Consider the following 18,740-nt stretch of genomic DNA (forward strand, 5'->3'; position numbering starts at 1 on the left):
AAGTAAGGACTCTTAATCTAAATTAAGCACAATTATCATCAAAAGGAACCAAAATCTATGATAAATACCCTTAAAATGATATGAAATAACATAGAACAATTGGGTTCAATCAAATTCCCCCACACTTAGACCTTTGTACTCCTGGACAAATCTCAGAAATAATTCAAAGAGATACCAGCACAAAGAGAAACACTACCATGCTTAAAGATGAAAGCAGAAGATTAGTAAGAAATTCTTACCGAAGTTGACAAAGCCTTTTTGTCGCTCCCTTTGGGGTTCTCAATCAAAAATAAATCCAAGCTATGCAGTGTAGTGCAAACTCAGGTCGTTTCACGTTTGGGAGCCTTAATTAATTACCTAAGTTAGACTAAATGCCATGCAATGTAATGAAAAGGGGTTTTTGGGTTTTTAACATTAAATAAATGGTGCCTAAACTGAATGCAATGAAAACAAACCTAAGATACTATGTTTTTAGTGTTTTAAGATAATAATGATGTAATGGAAATGATTGATAGGAAATCTCTTGGAAATGGTTTTGATGGCAATCATAGTTCACTTAAATATTAGGAGTTTCAAAGTCTATTAGGGTTTCTTAATAAGAACCTCAATAACTCATTGAATCCAAAGCATACATTAATGAACTCATTAATGAAAACTTTGTTTAACTTCCCTAATGTGTAATTTTGGAATGATCATGCAATTGGCTCAATGTAACACACAATCAACTCAGTACCGAAACATAACCATGCAAGATAGGAGAGAATCATGAGAGTTACAATAAGCATATATGCAACTACATATATTTAAGCACAAAATTCAACATCAATCAATCCAAATTACAAATGTTAATCATTAACCAATGATTACAGAATTAACCTAAGTGTCTAACTAAGACTTTACAACTCCTATACCTAGGAAATTATAAACACATAGATAGAAACTAAAGATTAAAACTAAAACTCCCCTTTGAAGCTTGGAAACTCATGCTACTCCACTATCTTCAAGAGTTGGAAAAGCTCAGCTCATCATAGCCTTGGAATCAGCTCCAACCAGAGGTAAATCTTCAGCCATAACAGTCAGGAGATGAAGGAAATAAAAGTGGATGAAGAAGAAGTGCAGGAAAATGGAAGATGAAGGAGATGGAGATGGAGGGTTAAGGTTCTGTGTGAAAGATGAGAAGAGATGATGATAGAAAATGTAAGTGGTGGCTACCTCCTTATGTCTGACCTCATCCATACCCAAAATAGGGTTTCTAACCCGAAAATGACGTGTATGGGTCGGTTCCTGGAGGTGGGTAGGTCAGATTTTCCTGAAATAGTCGGGTCTGAAATGTGCTGATACGAGGGGTTCGCCGCGGCGAACCATGGCAGAGAGCTTTCCTCTTTGATGGGCGATGTTCGTCGCGGCGAACTTTAGCAGAGGCTCCTCTTTGCATCTTTGTGCCTTAAGTCTTTAATCTTGGCCCCGATCTCAACTGCCCTACAATAAAAAGTAACAATTTGAAGCATCAATTGTCCTAGAAATCAATTGAATACAATTAATAACCAATTATGACAATTTTATCCTCAAAAAGACACTAACTCAAAGTAAGGACTCTTAATCTAAATTAAGCACAATTGTCATCAAAAGGAACTAAAATCTATGATAAATACCCTTAAAATGATATGAAATAACATAGAACAATTGGGTTCAATCAAATTCCCCCACACTTAGACCTTTGTACTCCTAGACAAAGCTCATAAATAATTCAAAGAGATACCTGCACAAAGGAAACACTACCGTGCTTAAAGATGAAAGCAGAAGATTAGTAAGAAATTCTTACAGAAGTTGACATCAGTAAACAAGGATATGCTAAGAAAATGAGCACAATGGACAATTAACTCAAAAGATTGATCAAGAAAGATCTATCTCACGGATAAGTGTTTCACTCTTAACTCACTTGTTTTGGGGTTATTTCACTCCAAGTCTACTCAATCCAATTCCTACCATAGGCTTGTAATAATTCTACCTCTCCACCACAGGAAGCAACCTTTGCAAATTAAGAGGACTTTTAGAGGTTAGAACTTGAATGAAGGCCAAGTGAAATGAATGGAGTGAGAATGAAAACAGAAATGAGTATAAACATACAAATTATTAAGACAGAATTAATCTAAATAAAAGTAAGGGGAGAAGCTACTTAGTTTTTGTTTAATAATTTTTTTTATATCTTTATCCTTTCTTTTCTTTTTCTTTTTTTTTCGATTTAAGCAACTCCTCTTCTTCTTCTTCTTTTTCTTCTTCTTCTTCTTTTTTTTTTACAAAATAATTGCATGCATGTACTCAAGATGAAGGTCCAAAGGGGTTTACAAGGGTAAAATGATTGGGTTTGTGTTTGGGAAACGAGGATTTGAAATCGAATGCCTCTATCATTTTACAAAAATTGATTCACTAAGCTTCGATTAAGAATTAAAACAAGTTCTAGAGAAATATGAAATAAGCATATTCACTAAATTTAATAACTTTTTAGGCCCAAAAATCCTTCCAATAAGGCTAAAATCTCAATTAATCAATCTCAAGGGTTAAGAACCACACAGTCATAATTTCAAAGCATATCATCATTTACTATCTGTCAAAAATATGAGAATAACTAGCCCAAGTTCAACCCTCACTGAAAAGCATGGGAAGTTTTCTAAAAGTACTCATACAATTTGAACTTTTCCAATAATTTTAAAAGGGATGCAGGAACATAAAGAATCTAAGCCAGGAAAAATTTCTAAAGACCAGCTGAAATTGCAAAGAATTTATTATTAAAATTTTTTTTAGGGGGGTCACCGCGACGAAGAATGGAGGTCGCCGCAGCGAAGGCTCACAGAGAGCCAAATCTGGAGAAAGGCCCTGCTTCGCCGCGGCGAAGTGTGGCCGAGAGCTACATTAATCGTGATAAAAGGGGCTTCGCCGCGGCGAAGGCAAATGTTTGCCGTGGTGAAGGGTGACAGAAAGCAAAATCCTGTGCAATTTCAACTCTTCAATAAACCAAGTTCAAAATATTCACAATTCAACCAATTTATCAGTTCAAAAACACCTCAAAATCACATAGATGCATGGATGCATGAGTATTATTTGCTAAAATCCACAATAGGTCCCTCCCCCACAGTTAAACACAACATTGTACTCAATGTTTGAACCAGTATAGGCAAACCAATCACAAAGTGAACCGGAAGTTGTGAAGTCCAATTGAAATTGAAGCACAATACATCGAATTCACAAAAAGGAGGGAGAAGGTGAGAGGTTGCATACAAAACAAAGAGGAAAAGGAAAATAGAAGTTGAGACCAATGTAAGAGCAATAGCAAAGTGTAAAGGCCATCAGTAGCCAAAAGGTCAAGCAACATCCAACGTAAGAGCCAAAAAAGTTTAACAAGTATCCAGCTACACCAACTAAACAGAAACAAAAAGAACAATAAAGAAATCAAAACACAAGCGAAAAGCTACTGCTGCGTCCCATAATCATCTGCCCCAGACCCGGATGGTCCTGCACCAGAAGTGCCTGCTCCAGATGTCCCGGCTCCGCTCTGAGGATCTTCCTCCTCGAGAGGTAGGATAAAGTTCAACCGGTCAGCAATCAGGGCATCTACATGCCGGCGGTAACGGCGGTCTCGATCATATAGAGCATCACGGTCCTTCTGCCTCTTCATCTTGCGAAGGAGTGTGACTCGCAACTGGTGGACATGGTCAGCCAGCTCATCAATATCGTCAGCCAAAGTGTCCAAGGTGATAGGTTCAGAAGCTTCTGGATCTGGCTGGTCTTCTTGAGCTTCAGGAGCTGGTGCACCGGCTGCATGTGCTGTGCCAACATCATACACAGGGTGGATGGGTGGAGGGGGTCCAATGACAGGTTGTTTGAGGCGGTCATATCTAAATAAGGGTGTGGGCTCAAAATAGCTGTCATTGTTGTACTCAGGGACATTGATAGCCCTAAAGAGGTCAATGACTAGATGGGGAAAAATGATACTGTTGGTGAGTTTGGAGGTGTTGATGGCATCGTGGAGGGCTGAGTAGATGGCGTCGGCTACATCGAAGGAGCGGCCAGTCATGAGAAGGTAAACATAAAGAGCTTGGTGCTTTGGAACATTGGCTAGGTGGGTGGTGGGTACAAGGTTGTTACAGACAAAATGCAGCCAAGGGCGAGCCTCAGGTTGGAACTTGGATTGCTTAAGGTATTGCTCGGAAGTACGGGGACGATGCCAAGTGGCTCCGTCATGACATAGGGTTTGGACCACATCGTCAAATGGGTAATTGTCTCTGTAGGCCGAATGGCGACTAGGGGGAAGGCGGTAATGGAAGCGGATGTTGTCGGCGGTAAAGGCATGGCGGACAAGGACATTGTGGAAGTCGACTACCAAGGAACTATGGAAACGGGCATAAGTGTAAAAGTGGCAAACAAAAGCGTCATTACCCATGGAACGCTCTTGGACCAAACTGGTCAATTGGGAGGCATGGATCTGGCAGACAAAAGGATGGTCAGGTGGGTCTAAGGGAAAGGGGCACTCCTTAAGGAGGGGTCTTTAGTCAATTTTTCAGTATAATTCCTCAAAAGTGTATTCATCCCCTGAATCCGACTCAGACACAGGTGCTGGGTTCTTGGTGCGAGACATAGTCTGAACACAAGAAGTAACACACACACTAAACAAAAACTACACAAAGAACAACTAACACTACCCAGAAAAACGAAAATCACAACCTAGACAGTAGCAAATGGTTATATAATGATTCATAGGTGTTCAAATGGTCAAAAGCTTTCAGAATTAAGTAAAGAGATTAAAGAAAAACACAATGTACTATGAATCATTAGATAACCTACAGTCTACGTAACTACAATTTAACAACAAAATAACCCAACCCAACAACACAATACCAGAACAAACAAGCAAATTAACAACTAAACAAAATTAAACTAAAGGAAGGAACAAAGGAAGAGAGAAAACATACCACAATGAAGGAATAGAGAGGCTGAGGTGCATGGTAGAGAGCAAAGGAAGAAACAGAGAAAGGAAAGGGGAGAATGAGACCAAAGAAAAGAGATAGAAGGGCGCAGAAGAAGAAGAGGGAGAGGGAAGGGCCGACGGGCAGAAGCTGGAAAGGGACGCTGCGAACGGTTGCAGAAAGGGAGAAGTCGAAGAGGGAGAGGCTTCAGAATGGGAGCAGGGATGTGCAAAAAAATGAAGGGACCGACAGTTTTGGGTAGAATTGAAATAGGTTAATGGGAGGTTTAATGGAATGGGTAGGGGAAAAGACTGAAATGGGTTCAGGGGAAAAGAGTGGGTGAGTCAGAATGGGGGGCAAAAAGGACAATTCAAGCGGAAAAATAAGGAAGAAAGAAACCATCCAGCGTAGAAACGGCAGGTTCACCGTGGCGAACCATGCCCGAGGCGAAAACAAAGGGAGAAAAGAAGGGTTTCGCCGCGGCGAAGGTGAACGTTCGCCGCGGCCAAACCTTCCCGAGAGCAACACATAGAGACTAGCGACCTTCACCGGGGTGAAATATCACCGAGAGCAACATAAGAGAAAAAAGAACCACTTCGCCATGGCAAAGGCTAGGGTTTGCTGCAGCGAAGTGTCACAGAGAGCACAGAATAATACATAAAACACTCAAACATCAGAGAAACACAACACCAATCAACAAATGTAGCTGGATACTTCAAAAACTTTAAAGTGCATCAAAAGAGATCAGAAGGTGTTCAATAAGTCCATGATTAAGCAGTATACCACAGACAAACTTTCTCAATCAATTTGAATCATATAATTCATTACAAGCACCAAATCATCAAGCACAAAATAAGATAGGATAGAGATCAAAACTTCCACGGGGTCTTATTGAATTCAAACAACAACTACATTACTTTCCTACTGAAAAGGGTTTCTCCCCCACACTCATTCAACATACAATGCACAAAACATAGCAAGATCAATAATTAAGCAAAAGCATATAGATGAGTGAAGGAAAGAAACGACCAGGGAGTTAAGGAGGCTTTTGATTCTCATGGTAGAGCTTCAGTAGATGGCCATTAACTTTGAATCTGGCCCCGGTCTCCTCGTGTAGTAGCTCTACCATACCGAAATTGTGCGCTTTAGTGACTGTGTATGACTCATCCCATCTGGTGTTGAATTTTCCTTGCTTGATGGTAAATCGAGCCTTGTACAATAGCACTCTATCGCCTTCCTTGAATTCCTTTCTTAAGATACCCCGATCATGCACAAATTTGGTCTTCTCCTTGTAGAGTCTGGAGTTCTCATAAGCTTCAAGTCTAATCTCCTCCAGCTCTTGCAATTGTAGCTTCCTTTCCATGGTAGAGGACTCTATATTCATGTTGCACTGCTTGACCGCCCAATATGCTTTGTGTTCCAGCTCCACTGGCAAGTGACATGGCCTTCCATAAATTAAGCGATAGGGAGACATGCCAATGGGCAATTTGTATGCAGTCCGGTAAGCCCATAATACTTCTTCTAAACGTGAGCTCCAGTCCTTCTTGGATGGTTTGACCATTTTCTCCAAAATATGCTTCACTTCCCTATTAGATATTTCAGCTTGGCCATTGGTTTGGGGGTGATAGGCAGTAGAGATTTTATGAGTGATACCAAATTTGGACAATAGGCTGTTGACTATCCTATTACAAAAATGTGTTCCCCGATCACTCACTATAGCCGTAGGGATCCCATACCTACAGAAAATGTGTGATTTTAGAAATCTATGTACAGTTGGGGCATCATCTTTTCTGCAAGGTATAGCTTCAATCCACTTGGATACATAATTTACGGCTAATAAAATATATACAAAACCAAAGGAAGAAGGAAAGGGTCCCATAAAGTCAATTCCCCAAACCTCAAAAATCTCACAAAACAGGAGGGGCTGTTGAGGCATCTCATGTCTTTTTCCCAACCCCCAAAATCGTTAACATCTGTCACAAGATCTACAAAATGTAAAAGAGTCTTTGAAGAGGGTGGGCCAATAAAATCCTGAATCTAAGACCTTTCTAGATGTTCTCCTTGCACTAAAATGACCACCACAAACCATGGAATGGCAAGCTAAAATAATAGGTTCAAAATCCTCCTCCGGCACACACTTCCGTATTACTTGGTCACTGCACATCCTCCACAGATGAGGAGTATCCCAAATGTAGTACTTTGACTCGCTACGAAGCTTTTGTGCCTGAAATCTAGACATAAAGGGAGGAGTAAGTCCAGACATGAGATAATTGACAATATTAGTATACCAAGGCTCTATAGAAACCACAGAGCATAAAGCTGAATCGGTAAAAGAATCACAAGTCAGTCAGAAGAGTCTACTCCCCTTGTGTCTTCCAGTAGCCTACTCAGGTGATCGGCTACTTGATTCACTGCCTCGGGTCTATCCTTAATCTCAATGTCAAACTCCTGAAGCAATAAAGCCCATCTAATCAATCTTGGTTTAGATTGTGACTTTTTGAGCAAATAGCGGACAGCTGCATGATCTGTATATACAACCACTCGAGAATTGATTAGATATTGTCTAAACTTGTCTAAAGCAAATACAATGGCAAACATTTCTTTCTCAGTGGTGGTATAGTTGACTTGAGCTGGGTCAAGTGTTTTAGAGGCATAGGCTATAACTCTAGATTGCTTCTCCTCCTTCTGGCCAAGCATAGCACCCACTGCACAATTAGAAGCATCACATGAGAGTTCAAAATGTAAATTCTAGTTGGGTGCAGTCAAAATAGGAGGTGAAACAAGCATAGACTTGAGAGTATCAAAGGCATGTCTACATTTTTCATCAAAATTAAATTCAACATCCTTTTTAAGTAGAGTAGAAAGGGCCAAGGCAACTTTACTAAAATCGTTAATAAAGCGCCTATGAAACCCTGCATGCCCAAGAAAAGATCTCAAGTCTTTCAGATAAGTAGGGTAAGGCAAAGATGATATAATTTCAATTTTAGCCTTATCAACCTCAATCCCCTTACTAGAGATAAGGTGACCTAACACTATGCCATTGCCCACCATGAAATGACATTTCTCAAAGTTCAAAACAAGATTTTTGGCTATGCATCTCTCTAGAGCTTGCCTTAGGCTATTTAGGCACTGATCAAAGCTCTCCCCATAAACCGTAAAATCATCCATGAAGACCTCCATATTGTGCTCTAATAGATCACTAAAAATCACCATCATTCACCTTTGAATGGTGCCTGGAGCGTTACATAACCCAAATGGCATCCTTCGATAAGCAAAGGTACCAAAGGGGCATGTGAAGGTGGTCTTATCCTGATCCTTGGGGGCTATGGGTACCTGAAAATAGCCAGAAAAGCCATCTAAAAAGCAGTAATGTGATTTACCAGCTAGTCTCTCCAATATTTGGTCAATAAAGGGTATAGGAAAGTGATCCTTACGTGTTACATCATTAAGTCTCCTATAGTCTATGCACACACACCATGAGTTTTGAACCCTTGTCAGAATTAACTCATCCCTTTCATTCCTTACTATTGTTACCCCACTCTTCTTTGGCACAACATGCACTGGACTAACCTACTCACTATTAGAAATTGGATATATTATCCCAGCACTCAACAATTTAGTAATTTCTTTCTTAACTATATCTAATATGAGAGGATTCAATCTTCTTTGGGGTTGTCTCACTGGTTTTGATTCCTCATTCAGTAAAATTCTATGTGTGCACATAACAGGACTAATTCCAGGCATATCTGCTAGTGTTCAACCTATTGCCCTTCTATGCTCCCTCAAAACAGATAAGAGTCTCTCTTCCTCGCTCTCAGACAGTGAGTTAGCAATTATAATAGGTAGTTGTTCATTAGACTCAAGGAAAGCATATTTCAAAGTAGGAGGTAAGGGTTTCAAATCAAGTGTAGGTGGTTACACAATAGAAGGAATTAATTTATGAATTTCAAGAGAGAACAGATTACTCCCCTTTCCTTCAACCAGTGATAATTCCTCAACCTTGTAGTTAACTTCCTCTGCAAGCGTTGAACCAACTTCTAGTTGATCTACAGCAACTGCGTTAGAGGGATTCTTCTCCATGACTTCTTCCTCCATATCTGAAACAATAACAAGAAACCTTTCCCTAAGGGAATCATCACTGATAATAGAGGAATCAAAGTGTACTTTAGAGTCAAGGGAGGAAACAGAAAATGTGTGTGGGATAGAAAGCATGCAATTAACCACAGTACAATCAAGACATGTAACATCACCACCATATGAGCAAGTAGAAGGTGTAGAGTAAAGAGATGAAAGGGAAGAAATGGATTCATTCTCATCAATAGATTCATCAGTGTAAATATCAGAATAGAAAGAGTCATTTTGCAATTCAACTTCAGAACAAGCATCCTCAACAGCAATGTCTATCATGTTAACCCCCAAAAGTGAATAGTCCTCATAAGGATGTTTCATTACTTCATACATGTTAAAGAAACTTTATTATCACCCACCTCCATAGTTATGGTGCCCTCTTTCATGCTAATCATGGTATTAGCAGTCCTTAAGAAAGGTCGACCAAGGATGAGTATAGTGTCATTTACAAGTTCAGAAGACATGTCAAGCACATAAAAATTAGCAGGAAACACCAATCCCTTAACTTAGACTAAAATGTCTTCAATAATGCCCTCAGGATACCTAATAATCTTATTAGCTAATTGGAGCATAACAGTAGTAGACTTAAGAGTCTTGACTCCTAGAGAGGTATATACGGACCTAGGCATGACATTAATGGCTGCACCTAGATCTAACAAGGCTCCCCCTATAGTAACCTTTCCTATGGTGCAAGGCATAGTGAAAGATCCAGGGTCTTGACACTTTATAGGAATTTGGGGTTTAAACAATGCAGACACATTAAAGGGTAATTAGACTCTTTCATTAGGTTTAAATCTCCTCTTTTGAGTGCATAATTCTTTTAAGACCTTAGCATACTTAGGAATCTTTTTAATCAAGTCAAGCAAGGGTATATTCACTTCTACTTTCCTAAATGTCTCAACAACTCATGATCTTGCCTCTCCTTACCCATTTTCACATTTTTCAAATAAGCATTAGGGAAAGGTAGTTCATTGATGTTTACCTCCTTACCTTCCTTGCTTGAGGCTCCATGATTGCTTAGCTCAGATTCCACAGCTTTACCCTTGCCATCATGTTCTTTTGAGGCTTCTTTCAGCTTTAGCCTTTTCTCCTTGGAGCCTTCAGAATGCTTGACTTTTGAAGGTGCTTGTGGCAGCTCATCACACAAGATTTCCTCATCTATAACTTCATCCTCCTCTTCTCTAAAATTCACTTGCTTCCCACTCCTAAGGGTAATAGCATTCAAGCCCTTCAGATTGATAATAGTGTTAGAGGGGATTGTGCCACTGCTCCTTGCTTGTTGCTCACTCATGTTGTTGGACAACTGAGTTACATAGGAGTTGATGTTCTCAGATTTAGTCTCCCATTGCTCCATCCTCTTTTCCAAAGCACTAAATCTAGCATCATTCTTGGATGAGTCTTGTTGAATTAGTGAAGCTAAGGAGTTGAACTGAGTAGCATTAGCAGCCCTTTCTTCCTTCATTAAGGCCATCATATTTTGTAGGAGTTGATTTGTTTCATCCTTAGGTGGGACAGTTAGGGCTTGAGATTGGTTTTGGAACTGGTTTGAAGATGGACCAGCTCCTCCACTCTTCTGAAATCTGTTTCGAGGTCTACTATCATCATTCCTCTAGCCTAATCGAGGGTTTACTTTCCATCCCTCGTTGTAAGTATTGGAGTAGGGGTCCCACTTTTGATTTGGACAGCCTTGGAAGACTGCAGACACTTCCTCATAGCGGTCTGGACAAACGCTAGAAATATGCATGACTGATCCACATGTTTCACACCTAGGCACTGTAATGTCCATAGGAGCGGATGGGCGATGCACACTCATATTCTTGAATTCAGCAGTGATCAAAGACAATTGAGATGTCACTTTGCTTCCCAAAGAATCTACTTTTGATTCCAAAGCATCCATTCTCCTACTATGCACCGAAGCAGCTCCCACCTCATACACTCCTCTAGTATCTCTCACACCAGATTGTTGATGATTCAGGGACATCTTCTTTATCAAATCCCAAGCCTCCTCAGCAGTGGAGTCTATCAAAGATCCTCCCGATGTAGCATCCAACATACCCTTCTCTTGGTTCTTCAACCCATCATAGAAGTACTGCACCAGTTGTTCATCCGGAATTTGATGATGTAGGCATCTTGAAAGTAGGTCCTGAAATCTATTCCAGTAATCATAGAGAGATTTGTCATAGTCTTGCTTGGCAGAATAAATCTCCTTCCTCATTGATGAAGCACGAGAAACTGGAAAGTATTTCTCCAGAAATGTGTTCCTTAAGTTCCCCCAACTATGGTATGCATCAGCTATATGTCTTGGGAGGCTCATGTACCATTCCCTAGCTTTTCCTTCCAAGGATAGATGAAAAACCTTCCATAGCACTTGGTCCAGTGATGCTCCCACAGGCTTCATACTCTGACAAATCATGGAAAGAGATTGCAGATGGAGGTATGGGTCTTCTCCTGTCAAGCCATGAAATTTGGGAAGAGAGTTAATCAATAAACCCTTAATCTTAAAGTTAACTTCAAAATTTGGACAAGCCGCAGTAAAAGGATCAAAATTTACATCAGAAGTTGTGGCTTCCCTAATTGTTCTTCTCCTAGGGTGTCCATTATTTTCTCCTGCTCTCTCTTATTCACCATTACCACCATTCCTCACCTGATTAGCATTCAAGTTAGGATTAGGTTGGTTTTGTGGTAATTCAGCCATTATCTCTTGGTCAGTAGGCTTACTCTTACTACTAGATAGGCTAGATTCCACAGAAATATTCTCTTGCTCAATCACCAACTCACTTATCCCCTCAATTCTTTTCTCTCTTCTTATCTCTCTGAGTCTTCTCTCAATCTCAGGGTTATAGGGCACAAGTTTTGTTTTCCATGGCATGCAAGATAACAGTCACAAGAGAAAGAACAAACAAAATTGACTTGCAGCACACAAAGTCAACTAAAAGCATGCAATGTGATGAATGCAAGTGTATGGGTGAGTATGCAAGTGTATGGGTGAGTATGAGTATGTATGCACAGAAAAAGAAGCAAAAAGTGTAAGTTTCAAAATTTTCTAAAAGAGTTTGCCGCGGCGAAATCAGAGGTTAGCCACGGCGAAGGTTGACAGAGGTGACCAGATATCTGATTGCAAGGAGTTGGCCGCGGCGAAAGCAGAGGTGTGCTGCAGTGAAGGTATCCCGAGAGGAATCCTTCAGTTTTTCAGACAGTTTGTCGCGGCGAAGGAGCAAGTTGGCCGCGGTGAAGTCTCACAGAATGCTTATCAAATACTAGACTCCACTGATGCAATGTGAGAGATGCTGAAAATCAAGAAAATCAGTATATTTGTTTGTATTTCCAAAAATTTTGATGCTATGCAAGATGAAAACCTATACTATGAACAAATATGCAACTAAACTACCTAAGATGCTACCCAAAAAGATCAAAACTTCAATTGACAACCAATTAGCACAAGCTAACCTAGAGAACCAATTTCTTGGCTCCCTGGCAACGGCGCCACTTGGCGAGAGCCTTTTTGTCGTTCGCTTTGGGGTTCTCAATCAAAAATAAATCCAAGCTATGCAGTGTAGTGCAAACTCGGGTCGTTTCACATTTGGAAGCCTTAATTAACTACCTAAGTTAGACTAAATGCCATGCAATGTAATGAATGAAGGGAATTGAAAAAAACGCGCAACAGAAAATAAATTTAAAATTTCAATCCCTTGCCCGGATCTACCGATCGTGTTTAAGTCAAGTAGTAACAAGCATTACCTTCGATGTTCAATTTCTTGGTGGCTCGGTGATTCTGCCGTTCAGGACGCCTCTGCTCGCCTCCTTTGTCGCTCGAAGTCGACAATTCCGGTCGGCTTCCTCTATCGGTATCCACATGAACAGCTCTCCAGTCACGAACGACGTGCTAGCGCCTCTTTGTCCGTCTAGGGTTTTACAAAGAGTCCATCCTCCTTCTCTATTTTTGGCCGTCTCTTATCTGCAAGTGTTTTCACTCTCTCACCCAAAACCCTAGCTCCTAATATCAAATATATAGGATGCTATAGGTATTATGAATGATATTTAATTTCAAAATTAATCCTAAATTAATTCCAAAATTGATACAATATCAAATATTGCCTAATCAGATAAGAGAACAATTAAATAAATATGGTTTATATTAAATCCGTCTCACAGATTTAATTCACCTATTTATTTAATTCAAAATAAAGACATGACGGAATTAATTTATATAGATTTAATTTATCAGGATAAATTAAATCTAACAATTAATATCTCTTATATTTATATAATATGTATATATATACGAATTTATATATATATATACACACGTCCACCCTATATTATTCATTGAATCTGGACATATCTTAGATTCAATGAATCTAGACATCATAACTCGTGTTGGGCTATTTTGTGTGTGACCCTGTAGGCCCATATGAAGTTGGCAGTGGGCCATTAACTATAATGACTCACAAGTCGTAAGCGGTCTCTAGCAAGACATCACGACTACCCAAATCATATGAGGATCGTTGAACGATGTAACCTTTCATACAACCATATCACGTCCCTTTTGTCACATGACATTTTGGTCATGGATGAGGCATGGAGAACGTCATCCTCCTATTCATGACCGTTACTTTCTCGATCCCTGAGTAGTCTGAGTATAGAAACGGAACTACCTTTCCATTATAGTATGGCCATACATTTCTCAGACTCACTCATCGAGGGGCCCAGTAATATCTCTCTATGAATGTGAGGGACAAATTCCATCTTGACCATTCACATTCCTTCGCACGAAAAACCACTAAGCCTGAACATAGTCTTTATGATCACTCGGTCAAAAGTGACTTTTGACTAGGTCAAAGCTGAGCGTTTCTCATGTAGGAATCCATGATGATCTCAGGTTAAAGGGCACAGTGACATGGTTTGTATATGAGAGAAGCTTATGACTTAACCCATGCAGCTCTCTCATAGCGGATCGGTCCAACACCTTGTACTCTTACATGCGCCTATGACTTTAATTTATATCTCTATATATCTTTAAAGTCATACTAGTCTTATTTCATCTCTGCTCCCACATAGATGACCGACCAGGGACATTTAGGATAAATTATGAGTTATCCAATGATAGTCATCACAGTAAACATGCAAATAATATGATAACGTAATTAATAAATTCATAAATCAACAATGTTCATAACATCATGATTGGCCCCTAGGGCACAATTTCCAACAATGAAAAGGGGTTTTTGGGTTTTTAACATTAAATGAATGGTGCCTAAACTGAATGCAATGAAAACAAACCTAAGATACTATGTTTTTAGTGTTTTAAGATAATAATGATGTAATGGAAATGATTGATAGGAAATCTCTTGAAAATGGTTTTGATGGCAATCATAGTTCACTTAAATATTAGGAGTTTCAAAATCCATTAGGTTTTCTTAATAAGAACCTCAATAACTCATTGAGTCCAAAGCTTACATTAATGAACTCATTAATGAAAACTTTGTTTAGCTTCCCTAATGTGTAATTTTGGAATGATCATGCAATTGGCTAAATGTAACACACAATCAACTTAGTACCGAAACATAACCATGCAAGATAGGAGAGAATCATGAGAGTTACAATAAGCATATATGCAACTACATATATTTAAACAAAAAATTCAACATCAATCAATCCAAATTACAAATGTTAATCATTAACCAATGATTACATAATTAACCAAAGTGTCTAACTAAGACTTTACAACTCCTATACCTAGGAAATTATAAACACATAGCTAGAAACTAAAGATTAAAACTAAAACTCCCCTTTGAAGCTTGGAAACTCATGCTACTCCACCATCTTCAAGAGTTGGGAAAGCTCAGCTCATCATACCCTTGGAATCAGCTCCAACCAGAGGTAAATCTTCAGCCATAACAGTCAGGAGATGAAGGAAATGAAAGTGGGTGAAGAAGATGAAGGGGATTGAAAGACAATGCGCAGCGGAAAAACAACTCGAAATTTTAAAACTTTCAATCCCTTTCCGGATCTACCGATCGCGTTTAAGTCAGGTAGTAAGAAGCATTACCTTTAGGCGTTCGATTCCCTGGTGACTCGATGATTCGGCCGTTCAGGATGCTTCTGCTCGCCTCCTTTGTCGTTCGAAGTCGACAACTCCAGTCGGCTTCCTCTACCGGTATCCACACGAGTAGCCTTCAACCTCGAACGGCGTGCTAGCGCCTATGTCCGTCTAGGGTTTTAGGAATCCGCCCTCTCTCCTCTCTTAGGCCGTCTCTTATCTGTTGGTTCTCTCTCGCTTAAACCCTAGCTCCTCATACCAATATATAGGATGCTATATAGGTTTAATTAATAATATTTAATTTCGAAATTAACTCTAAATTAATTCCGAAATTAATACAATATCAAATATTGCCTAATCAGATAAGAGAACAATTAAATAAATATGGTTTAAATTAAATCCGTCTCACAGATTTAATTCTCCTATTTATTTAATAAAGAGATGATGGAATTAATTTGTATATATTTAATTTATCCTTATAAATTAAATCTAACAATTAATATCTTTTATATTTATATATATATATACGAATTTATATATATATATATACACGTCCACCCTATATTATTCATTGAATCTGGACATATCTTAGATTCAATGAATCTGGACATCATAACTCGTGTCGGGCTATTTTGTGTGCGACCCTGTAGGCCCATATGAAGTTGGCAGTGGGCCATTAACTATAATGACCCACAAGTCGTAAGCGGTCTCTAGCAAGACATCACGACTACCCAAATCATATAAGGATCATTGAACGATGCAACCTTTCATACAACCATATCACGTCCCTTTTGTCTCACGACATTTTGGTCATGGATGAGGCATGGAGAACGTCATCCTCCTATCCATGACCGTTACTTTCTCGATCCCTGAGTAGTCTGAGTATAGAAATGGAACTACCTTTCCATTATAGTATGGCCATACATTTCTCAGACTCACTCATCGAGGGGCCCAGTAATGTCTCTCTACGAATGTGAGGGACAAATTCCATCTTGACCATTCACATTCCTACGCATGAAAAACCACTAAGCCTGAACATAGTCTTTATGATCACTTGGTCAAAAGTGACTTTTGACTAGGTCAAAGCTAAGCGTTTCTCATGTATGAATCCATGATGATCTCAGGTCAAAGGGCACAGTGACATGGTTTGTATATGAGAGAAGCTTATGACTTAACCCATGCAGCTCTCTCATAGCGGGTCGGTCCAACACCTTGTACTCTTACATGTGCCTATGACTTTAATTTATATCTCTATATATCTTTAAAGTCATACTGGTCTTATTTCATCCTTGCTCCCACATAGATGACCGACCAGGGACATTTAGGATAAACCATGAGTTATCCAAGGATAGTTATCACAGTAAACATGCAAATAATATGATAACGTAATTAATAAATTCATAAATTAACAATGTTCAAAACATAATGATTGGCCCCTAGGGCACAATTTCCAACAGAAGAAGTGCAGGAAAATGGAAGATGAAGGAGATGGAGATGGAGGGTTAGGGTTCTGTGTGATGAGAAGAGATGATGATAGAAAACGTAAGTGGTGGCTAACTCCTTATGTCTGACCTCACCCATACCCAAAATAGGGTTTTTAACCCGAAAATGACGTGTATGGGTCGGTTCCTGGAGGTGGGTAGGTCAGATTTTCCCAAAATGGTCGGGTCTGAAATGTGCTGATACGAGGGGTTCGCCGCGGCGAACTATGGCAGAGAGCTTTCCTCTTTGATGGGCGACGTTCGCTGTGGCGAACTATGGCAGAGGCTTCTCTTTGCATCTTGTGCCTTGAGTATTTAATCTTGGCGCTGATCTCAAGTGTCCTACAATAAAAAGTAACAATTTGAAGCATCAATTGTCCTAGAAATCAATTGAATACAATTAATAACCAATTATGACAATTTTACCCTCAAAAAGACACTAACTCAAAGTAAGGACTCTTAATCTAAATTAAGCACAATTATCATCAAAAGGAACCAAAATCTATGATAAATACCCTTAAAATGATATGAAATAACATAGAACAATTGGGTTCAATCACTCTTCCAACTCTTGCAGTTGCAACTTCCTTTCCTTTCCAGCAGACTCTATATTCAAGTTGCACTGCTTGACTGCCCAATAGGCCTTGTGCTCGAGCTCCACTAGTAAATGACAAGCTTTTCTAAAGACCAAGCAGTAAGGGGACATGCCAATGGGTGATTTGTATGCCGTCCGGTAAGCCCATAACGCTTCTTCTAAATGTAAACTCTAGTCTTTCTTGGAAGGCTTTACCATCTTTTCCAGTATGTGCTTCACCTCTCTATTTGAAATTTCAACTTGACTATTGGTTTGAGGCTGATAGGCAGTGGAGACTTTATGAGTGACACCAGATTTTGAAAATAGATTATCTATAATCCTATTACAGAAATACATACCCCTGTCACTCACTACAGCCTTAGGTATCCTATACCTACAGAAATTAGTTGATTTAAGAAATTTCAAAACAGCTTGGGCATCATCTTTCCTAGAAGGTATTGCTTCTATCCATTTGGACACATAATCTACTGCTAACAGAATATATACAAAACCAAAGGATGAAGGAAAGGGTCCCATGAAATCAATACCCCAAACATCAAAGATTTTGCAAAACAATAAAGGCTATTGAGGCATCTCATGTCTTTTTCCTAACCCTCCAAAACATTGACATTTGTCACAGGACCGACAAAATGCAAAAAAGTCTTTGAAAAGGGTTGGCCAATAAAATCCAGAATCTAAGATCTTCCTAGATGTTCTCCTTGTACTAAAATGACCCCGACAAACCATGGAATGGCAAGCTGAAATGATAGGCTCGAAATCTTCATTTGGCACGCAATTCCTAATAACTTGATCACTACATATTCGCCAAAGATGAGGTGCATCTCATATGTAGTGTCTGGACTCGCTTCGAAGCTTCTATGTTTGAAATCTAGACATGAGATAATTGACAATATCATCATACCAAGGCTCTTTAACAACCAAAGCACAAAAAGCAGAATCAGGAAATGAATCACAAGTGAGTTCAGAAGAGTCTACTCCCCTTGTGTCCTCTGGTAGCCTACTTAGGTGATCAGCTACTTGATTCACTGTCCCAGTTCGATCTTTTATCTCAATATCAAACTCTTGCCGAAGCAAAGCCTACCTTATCAATCTTGGCTTGGATTGTGGCTTTCTTAAGTAGATAGTCGACAGCCGCATGATCTGTAAACACAACTGCTTGAGAATTGATTGGATATTGCCTAAACTTATCTAAGGCAAACACAATAGCAAACATCTCCTTCTTGGTGGTGGTTTAGTTGACTTAATCTGGATCAAGTGTTTTAGAGGCATAAGCTATGACTCTGGATTGCTTATCCTCCTTTTGACTAAGCATGGCACCCACTGCAAAATTAGAAGCATCACATGATAGTTCAAAGTGTAAATCTCAGTTAGGTATAGTTAAAATTGGAGGTGAAACAAGCATAGATTTAAGAGTATCAAAGGCATGTCTACAATTGTCATCAAAGTTGAATTCCACATCTTTTTTCAACAAAGTAGAAAGGGGTAGGGCAACTTTACTAAAATCTTTAATAAATCGCCAGTAAAACCCTACATGC

The 18,740-nt window shown here is 39.4% G+C and overlaps 1 pseudogene; it reads right to left on the minus strand.

Annotated features, from left to right (window-relative positions):
- Positions 1-18,342, minus strand: part of LOC114757243 (uncharacterized) — a 44,053-nt pseudogene extending 25,711 nt beyond the window's left edge.
- Positions 18,343-18,740: the final 398 nt, after the last annotated feature.

This window comes from Neltuma alba, unplaced genomic scaffold (genome assembly GCF_004799145.2).
Source record: "Neltuma alba isolate B1F8T4 unplaced genomic scaffold, ASM479914v2 tig00010583_pilon, whole genome shotgun sequence".
NCBI lineage: Eukaryota > Viridiplantae > Streptophyta > Magnoliopsida > Fabales > Fabaceae > Neltuma > Neltuma alba.